The 7,941-nt window shown below is 44.8% G+C and overlaps 1 pseudogene; it reads left to right on the top strand.

Annotated features, from left to right (window-relative positions):
- Nucleotides 1–179: 179 nt before the first annotated feature.
- Nucleotides 180–2,372, top strand: LOC139559476 (polyadenylate-binding protein 1-like; annotated as a pseudogene).
- The last annotated feature ends 5,569 nt before the right edge of the window (nucleotides 2,373–7,941 follow it).

Here is a 7,941-nt window from a genome sequence, read left to right as displayed (position 1 = left end):
TACATTCTTGATACACACTCTTTATGACATCACAAAGTGCCCGTGACATAGGGGTTCCAGAATCATACTTGTTGTCTCATGTGCTGGAACACTCATTTGTCTTGCATGCAAGGTATCTATCAAACTGTCTACTGAGAAGATATTAGACTGTCAAATGTGTTAACCCTTGTATGGTCGTCATGGACATGAGGGTGCCTTTGGTCTCCTTATATGTAGGTAATTTACATATTCTTACGAATGAACATACTTTATTCCATAAATTCAGTCCAAAAGGGACAATCCACTCAATTAAGGTCTGCGGAGATAGGAAGACCCAACGATCATTGGGATATACTGTAGATATATAAACTTTTACCAAAAGGATGTTGAGTCTGCCTTGGACAGTATGGCCTGGAATGTGACTCATGTGGAATCTACAAGATCCTTCTCTGAGGAAGAGCATCGTTGTGAATATTATCGTCAAGCATCTGGATGAGCCAAGCATTAGGGGACACATTTTATATTCTGTCCTCCAAGGTTGTTTGTGATACTAAGGGCATATCCCGAGGGTATGGTTATGTAGATTGCACAACCCAGGACGCTGTTGAACGAGCCAAGAGATTGAATGGTAAGATGTCGGCTGATGAAATAGTGAGCATTGAACCATTTAAATCATGTAAACAGCGAGAGGCTGAATTTGGATCCAGGGCCAAGGAGTTCACCTATGTGTACATCAAGAACTTTGCCATCAACATGGACGATGACAAACTGCGAGACATGGTTGACATGGTGAGTGTTTGGCAGATGTGTCTTGTGTAGCCTACTGTTGTATATTCTCTTGTTGTTTCGTGACCTTTTTATTGAGTTGAGGACGATTCTGTCCTTTTCAGCTCCAGGGAGTGTCATGGTTGATCACAGCATGAAATCCAGAGGATTCGGCTTCCTCAGTTTCAAAAGGAAGGAGGATGCACAGAAGGTGAGAGATGTCATCCATTATTGTCACTGTCTAGATGTGTTACAGAGCTCAGTGTCTGGGAGACCAGTGTGTCATTGGAGTGTATCTGATTTCGTCAGGCTGTGGATCAGATAAATGAGAAGGAGATGAACAGGAGGTGGATCTTTGTGGGCCACGGCCAGAAGAAATGCGCAACAAGCTCTCACAATCTCATGTCAGAATTAGACGTTTATCCATGTTTCTCAAACGTCAGATTTCGAAGTTGTTCCAAACTTAAAATTTAAAAGTGTTTAAGGTTAAGTTTAGGCATTAACTCTGAATTTTTAAGGATAGTCATTAACTGTGAATGGTTAAGGTAAGTGTTAAGGTTTGAGATAGGCTTAAAACAAAAATCAAAAAAGTGGCCAGTTTCTACGTCATCTCCCGACATCCTCAGACATGGATGGACATCTAATCCTTGTATCACCGGTGCCCTGGCTGGAAATTCAAGTGCCAGACGATGCTAAAATGCAGGATTGAGCTGAGGAAAAAGGCCGCATTAACGGATTCAATCTGTACATGAATAATATGGATGATAGCTGGAACGATCATCATCTCCAGAAAGAGCTTTTCCGCTTCGGAACAATCACAAGCACCAAGGTGATGGAGCACGGCTGAAGCAAAGGCTTTGTCGGAGATGAACAGTCGCATAGTGACCAACAAGCCGCTATCTGTGGCTCCAGGCCCAGTGCAAGACCCTACAGCAGGCGTATCTGAAGAACCGCTACCTGCAGAGGATGGCTAGCGTCATGGCCGTCCCAAACCCAACCATCATCAACCCCAACCAGCCTGCACCCGCCATTATGCATCCATGCACCATGAGTGCCTCATCCTCCCATCAGATGAGGGAGTATATCTGATGATGCAGCATATATGTAAATGATGGAGTCATTGTTGATACTACTCCCATAGCAATTACCTTGAATGTCTTTAGTTGGAAGAATACTGGCTATTGTCATCATCACATCTCTGATCATAATTATATTCCCCCCAGCTTCCCAGGCAGCCATAGTGAGCATGCCTCAGAAAACCTCTCAGCAGGAAATGAACGCCCTGCTTCAGGTCCACATGCAAAAGCCTGCTGTCCATGTCTAGGAGCCTCTGACTGCTTCCATGCTGTCAACCTTATCCCTTGAGAACCCAAAATAAAGTCTGTGTGAGTCTGGTATCCATCTCTCTTTTCAATTCACTTCCTCATTCAAGAACTTGTGACCATCCATTCCACGGTCCTTTCTGATGGTTTATTTTATTCTCCATCCCTCCAAGTCAGACACTTTACCTCTTGATCCACCCCCCCAATCTGGCTCCAGAAATCACAGACATGCTCGTGGAGCTGGATAACTCTGAGCTGCTCCACATGCTGGAGTCCCCACAGACCCTGCACGCCAACCTAGACTGAGGCACAGACACGGTCTCAATGGGGATAGTCAGCTCAGCCTCGATCTAGGTTGAGCAAAACAAAACTTTGTGGTGTTTGCTTTAGCAATCTTACTGGAATAAACACCTCCTCAATTCCTGTCATTATTGAAAGAGATTGTGATATCTCACATCTCAAAATAGGGTTACTTAATGTTAGATCCCTCACTTCCAAGGCAGTCATAGTCAATGAACTAATCACTGATCATAATCTTGATGTGATTAGCTTGACAGAAACATGGCTCAAGCCTGATGAATTAACTGTGTTAAATGAGGCCTCTCCTGGTTACACTAGTGACCATATCCCCAGGCATCCCGCAAAGGCGGTGGTGAGGCTAACATTTATGACAGCAAATTTCAATTTGCAAAAAATGAAATTACTTTTTATTTTGAGCTTCTAGTCATGAAATCTATGCAGTCTACTCAATCACTTTGAAGAGCTACCATTCCTCACTGAGTTCCCAGAATTTCTATCCGACCTTGTAGTCATGGCAGATAATATTCACATTTATATTCACAATATTCACATAATATTGACATTACATATTCACATGGAAAAGTCCACAGACCCACTACAAAAGGCTTTCGGAGCCATAATCGACTCGGTGGGTTTTGTCCAACATTTCTCCAGATCTTCTCATTGCCACAGTCATACCCTGGATCAAGTTTAGTACCGTGGAATAATTATTGTGGATCTAAATGTTTTTCATCATAATCCTGGACAATCGGGCCACCATTTTATTACATTTGCAATAACAACAAATAATCAGCTCAGACCCCAAACAAGGATCATCAAAAGCCGTGCTATAAATTCTCGGACAACCCAAAGATTCCTAGATGCCCTTCCAGACTCCCTCCACCTACCCAAGGACATCGGAGTACAACAATCGGTTCACCACCTAACTGAGGATTTGAATTGAACCTTGCGTAGGTCCCAAGAAACAAAGAGATCTGCTGTTGGATCTGGCAATTCATCTTGATGGTTGTACAGTCATCTCAAATAAAACTGTGAAGGATCTTGGATTTAATCTGGACCCTGATCTCTCTTTTGATGAACATATGAAGAATATCTTCGTAACATTGCAAAAATCATAAACTTTTTGTACCAAAATTATACAGAAAAGCTAATCCATGCTTTTGTCACTTCTAGATTAGACTACTGCAATGTTCTACTCTCCGGCTACCCGGATAAAGCACTAGATACACTTCAGTTAGTGCTAAACACGGCTGCTAGAATCCTGACTAGAACAATTTATAATTTTACTCCAGTGCTAGCCTCTCTACTGGCTTCCTGTTAAGAGCTGATTTCAAGGTTTTACTGCTAACCTACAAAGCATTACATGGGCTTGCTCCTACCTATCTCTCCGATTTGGTCCTGCCGTACATACCTACACGTACGGTCACAAGACGCAGGCCTCCTTATTGTCGCTAGAATTTCTAAGCAAACAGCTGGAGGCAGGGCTTTCTCCTATAGAGCTCTTTTTTTATGGAATGGTCTGCTTATCCATGTGAGACATGCAGACTCGGTCTCTACCTTTAAGTCTTTACTGAAGACTCATCTCTTCAGTAGGTCCTATGATAGAGTGTAGTCTGGCCCAGGGGTGCGAAGGTGAACGGAAAGGCTCTGGAGCGACGAACTGCCCTTGCTGTCTCTGCCTGGCTGGCTCCCCTCTCTCCACGGGGATTCTCTGCCTCTAACCCTATTACGGGGGCTGAGTCACTGGCTTACTAGTGCTCTTCCATACCATCCCTATTAGTGGTGTGTCACTTGAGTGGGTTGAGTCACTGGCTTACTAGTGCTCTTCCATACCATCCCTATTAGTGGTGTGTCACTTGAGTGGGTTGAGTCACTGGCTTACTAGTGCTCTTCCATACCATCCCTATTAGTGGTGCGTCACTTGAGTGGGTTGAGTCACTGACGTGATCTTCCTGTCTGTTGATATCTAGTGGTGTGGGGGCTGTGCTTTGGCAAAGTGGATGGGGTTATATCCTGCTTGGCCCTGTCCGGGGGTATCGTCAGATGGGGCCACAGTGTCCCCTGACCCACCCCTGTCTCAGTCTCCAGTATATGTCCTGCAATAGTCTATGTGCCGGGGGGCTAGGATCAGTGTGTTATATCTGGTGTAATTCTGCTGTCTTATCTGGTGTCCTGTTTGAATTGAAGTATGCTCCCTCTAATTCAATTCAATCCAAGGGCCATGTTGGCATGGGAAACGTATGTTAACATTGCCAAAGCAAGTGAAGTAGATAATATACAGAAGTGAAGTAAACAATAAAAATGTACAGTAACATTACACTCACAGAAGTTCCAAAAGAATAAAGACATTTCAAATGTCATATTATGGCTATATACAGTGTTGTAACGATATGCAAATAGTTAAAGTACAAAAGTGAAAATAAATAAACATAAATATGGGTTGTATTTACAATGGTGTTTGTTCTTCACTGGTTGCCCTTTTCTTGTGGCAACAGGTCACAAATCTTGCTGCTGTGATGCACACTGTGGTATTTCACCCAGTAGATATGGGAGTTTATCAAAATTGGGTTTGATTTCAAATTTTTCATGGATCTGTGTAATCTGAGGGAAATATGTGTCTATATTATGGTCATACATTTGGCAGGAGGTTAGGAAGTGCAGCTCAGTTTCCACCTCATTTTGTGGGCAGTGTGCGCATAGCCTGTCTTCTCTCGAGAGCCAGGTCTGCCTACGGCAGCCTTTCTCAATAGCAAGGCTATGCTCACTGAGTCTCTAAATAGTCAAAGCTTTCCTTAAGTTTGGGTCAGTCACAGTGGTCAGGTTTTCTGCCACTGCATACTCTCTGTTTAGGGCCAAATAGCATTCTAGCTTGCTCTGTTTTTTGTTTGTTAATTATTTCCAATGTGTCAAGTAATTATCTTTTTGTTTTCTCATGATTTGGTTGGATCTAATTGTGTTGCTGTCCTGGGGCTCTGTGGGGTCTGTTTGTGTTTGTGAACAGAGCCCCAGGGCCAGCTTGCTTAGGTTCATCTTTCTGTAGGTGATGCCTTTGTTATGGAAGGTTTGGGAATCGCTTCCTTTTAGGTCGTTGTAGAATTTAACGTCTCTTTTCTGTATTTTGATAATTAGCGGGTATCGGCCTAATTATGATCTGCATGCATTATTTGGTGTTTTACATTATACACGGGTGATATTTCTGTATACAGAGTCTCAATTTTGTGAATTCTTGGTTGATGAGCGGACCCCGGGCCTCACAACCATTAAGGGCAATGGGTTCTATGACCGATTCAAGTATTTTTAGCCAGATCCTAATTGGTTTATCGAATTTTATGATCCTTTTGATGGTTTAGAATGCCCTTCTTGCCTTGTCTCTCAGCTCATTCACAGCTTTGTGTAAGTTACCTGTGGCGCTGATGTTTAGGCCGAGGTATGTATCGTTTTTTGTGTGCTCTAGGGCAACAGTGTCGAGATGGAATTTGTATTTGTAGTCCTGGCGACTGGACCTTTTTTGGAACACCATTATTTTTTGTCTTACTAAGATTTACTCCAGGGGCCAAGGTCTGGCAGAATCTGTGCAGAAGATCTAGGTGCTGCTGAAGGCCCTCCATGGTTGGTGACAGAAGCACCAGATCATCAGCAAACGGTAGACATTTGACTTCAGATTCTAGCAGGGTGAGGCCGGGTGCTTCCTCCCCTCCCGGAGGAACTGAGCCCTAGGATCATGCCTCAGGACTACCTGGCCTGATGACTCCTGGCTGTCCCTAGTCCACTTGGTCATGCTGCTGCTCCAGTTTCAACTGTTCTGCCTGTGGCTAGGGAACCTTGGCTTGTTCACCTGACGTGTTACTTTGTCCTAGACCTGCTGTTTTCATCTCTCTCTCTCTCTCTCTCTCTCTCTCTCTCTCTCTCTCTCTCTCTCTCTCTCTCTCTCTCTCTCTCTCTCTCTCTCTCTCTCTCTCTCTCTCTCTCTCTCTCTCTCTCTCTCTCTCTCACCCGCACCCGCACCCGCTGTCTTGACCTCTGAATGCTCGGCTATAAAAAAAAAAAACTGACATTTACTCCTGAGGTAATGGCCTGTTGCCCCCTCTACAACCCCTGTGATTATTATTTGACCCTGCTGGTCAACTATGAACGTTTGAACATCTTGAAGAACAATCTGGACTTAAACGGCAATATACTCTTATAATCTTCACCTGGCACAGCCAGAAGAGGACTGGCCACCCCTCAGAGCCTGGTTCATCTTTAGGATTCTTCCTAGGTTCCTGCCTTTCTAGGGAGTTTTTCCTAGCCACCATGCTTCCACATCTGCATTGCTTGCTGTTTGGAGTTTTAGGCTGGGTTTCTGTTTAGCACTTTGTGACATCTGCTGATGTAAAAATGCTTATTTTTTATTATTATTATTTTTTACCCCCTTTTTCTCCCCAATTTCGTGGTATCCAATTGGTAGTAGGTACTGTCTTGTCTCATCGCTACAACTCCCGTACGGGCTCGGGAGAGACGAAGGTTGAGAGCCATGCGTCCTCCGAAACACAACCCAACCAAGCCGCACTGCTTCTTAACACAGCGCGCATCCAACCCGGAAGCCAGCCGCACCAATGTGTGGGAGGAAACACCGTACACCTAGCGACCTGGTCAGCGTCCACTGCGCCCGGCCCGCCACAGGAGTCGCTAGTGCGCGATGAGACAAGGATATCCCTACCGGCCAAACCCTCCCTAACCCGGACGACGCTGGGCCAATTGTGCGTCGCCCCATGGACCTCCCGGTCGCGGCCGGCTGCGACAGAGCCTGGGCTCAAACCCAGATTCTCTGGTGGCACAGCTAGCAGTGCCTTAGACCACTGTGCCACCCGCGAGGCCCGTAAAAATGCTTTTATAAATACATTTGATTGATTGAAGGTGGAGGATGCATCCGCTGTCTACGAAGCGTGGCCCAAGCAAAAACACCTGCCCCAGTGGCTTGAACATTCAATATGGCATTTAATTTTGCAAACATGACAGCAAACATGACAAGCATTGTACAATAAATAATGTATTTTAAGTGAATACATGATTGACTTTGTCTTGTCTAGATAAGGTTAAGTTGAAGTTTAGCTTAAAAGGTTGAAGAGTAGTAGGAGCCAGAATAAGAATGTGTGTGTGCATGGTGCCATAGCCCTTCTCTGCCAGCCCTGTGGTCCTGTATCCACTCCTCCAGTTCCTGGGACAGATGTAACCACCTCCAGCCTCCAGCACTATTCTCTATTACAGCAGATCTAATTAGCCGTCCGTATCAAAGGAGATGCCAGAGTGACGTTGCCGGCTGTTCTGTCAGACCAGCTTATAGAACCAGGGCCTGAACTTTTGCCCTGTCGCCGTGCTACATAGCTAGCTATAGCTCTATAGTGGGTGAACATCCAGCTTCATAGTGGCATGGGTTGTGTCCCAAATGGGCCCTGGTAGTGCACTAAACAGGGAATATGGTGCCATTTTGGCCACCATGCACAATGCTGTATCTGGGAGGGCTAAATGAGTGGTTTAGTCTACAGTTTCATTGTGTGTCCCAGCCAGGCCTAATCTCTGTTAACCCAGAAGTCAA

This window comes from Salvelinus alpinus, chromosome 1 (genome assembly GCF_045679555.1).
Source record: "Salvelinus alpinus chromosome 1, SLU_Salpinus.1, whole genome shotgun sequence".
NCBI classification, from domain to species: Eukaryota; Metazoa; Chordata; class Actinopteri; order Salmoniformes; family Salmonidae; genus Salvelinus; species Salvelinus alpinus.
This window is presented reverse-complemented; position numbering and strand designations above follow the sequence as displayed.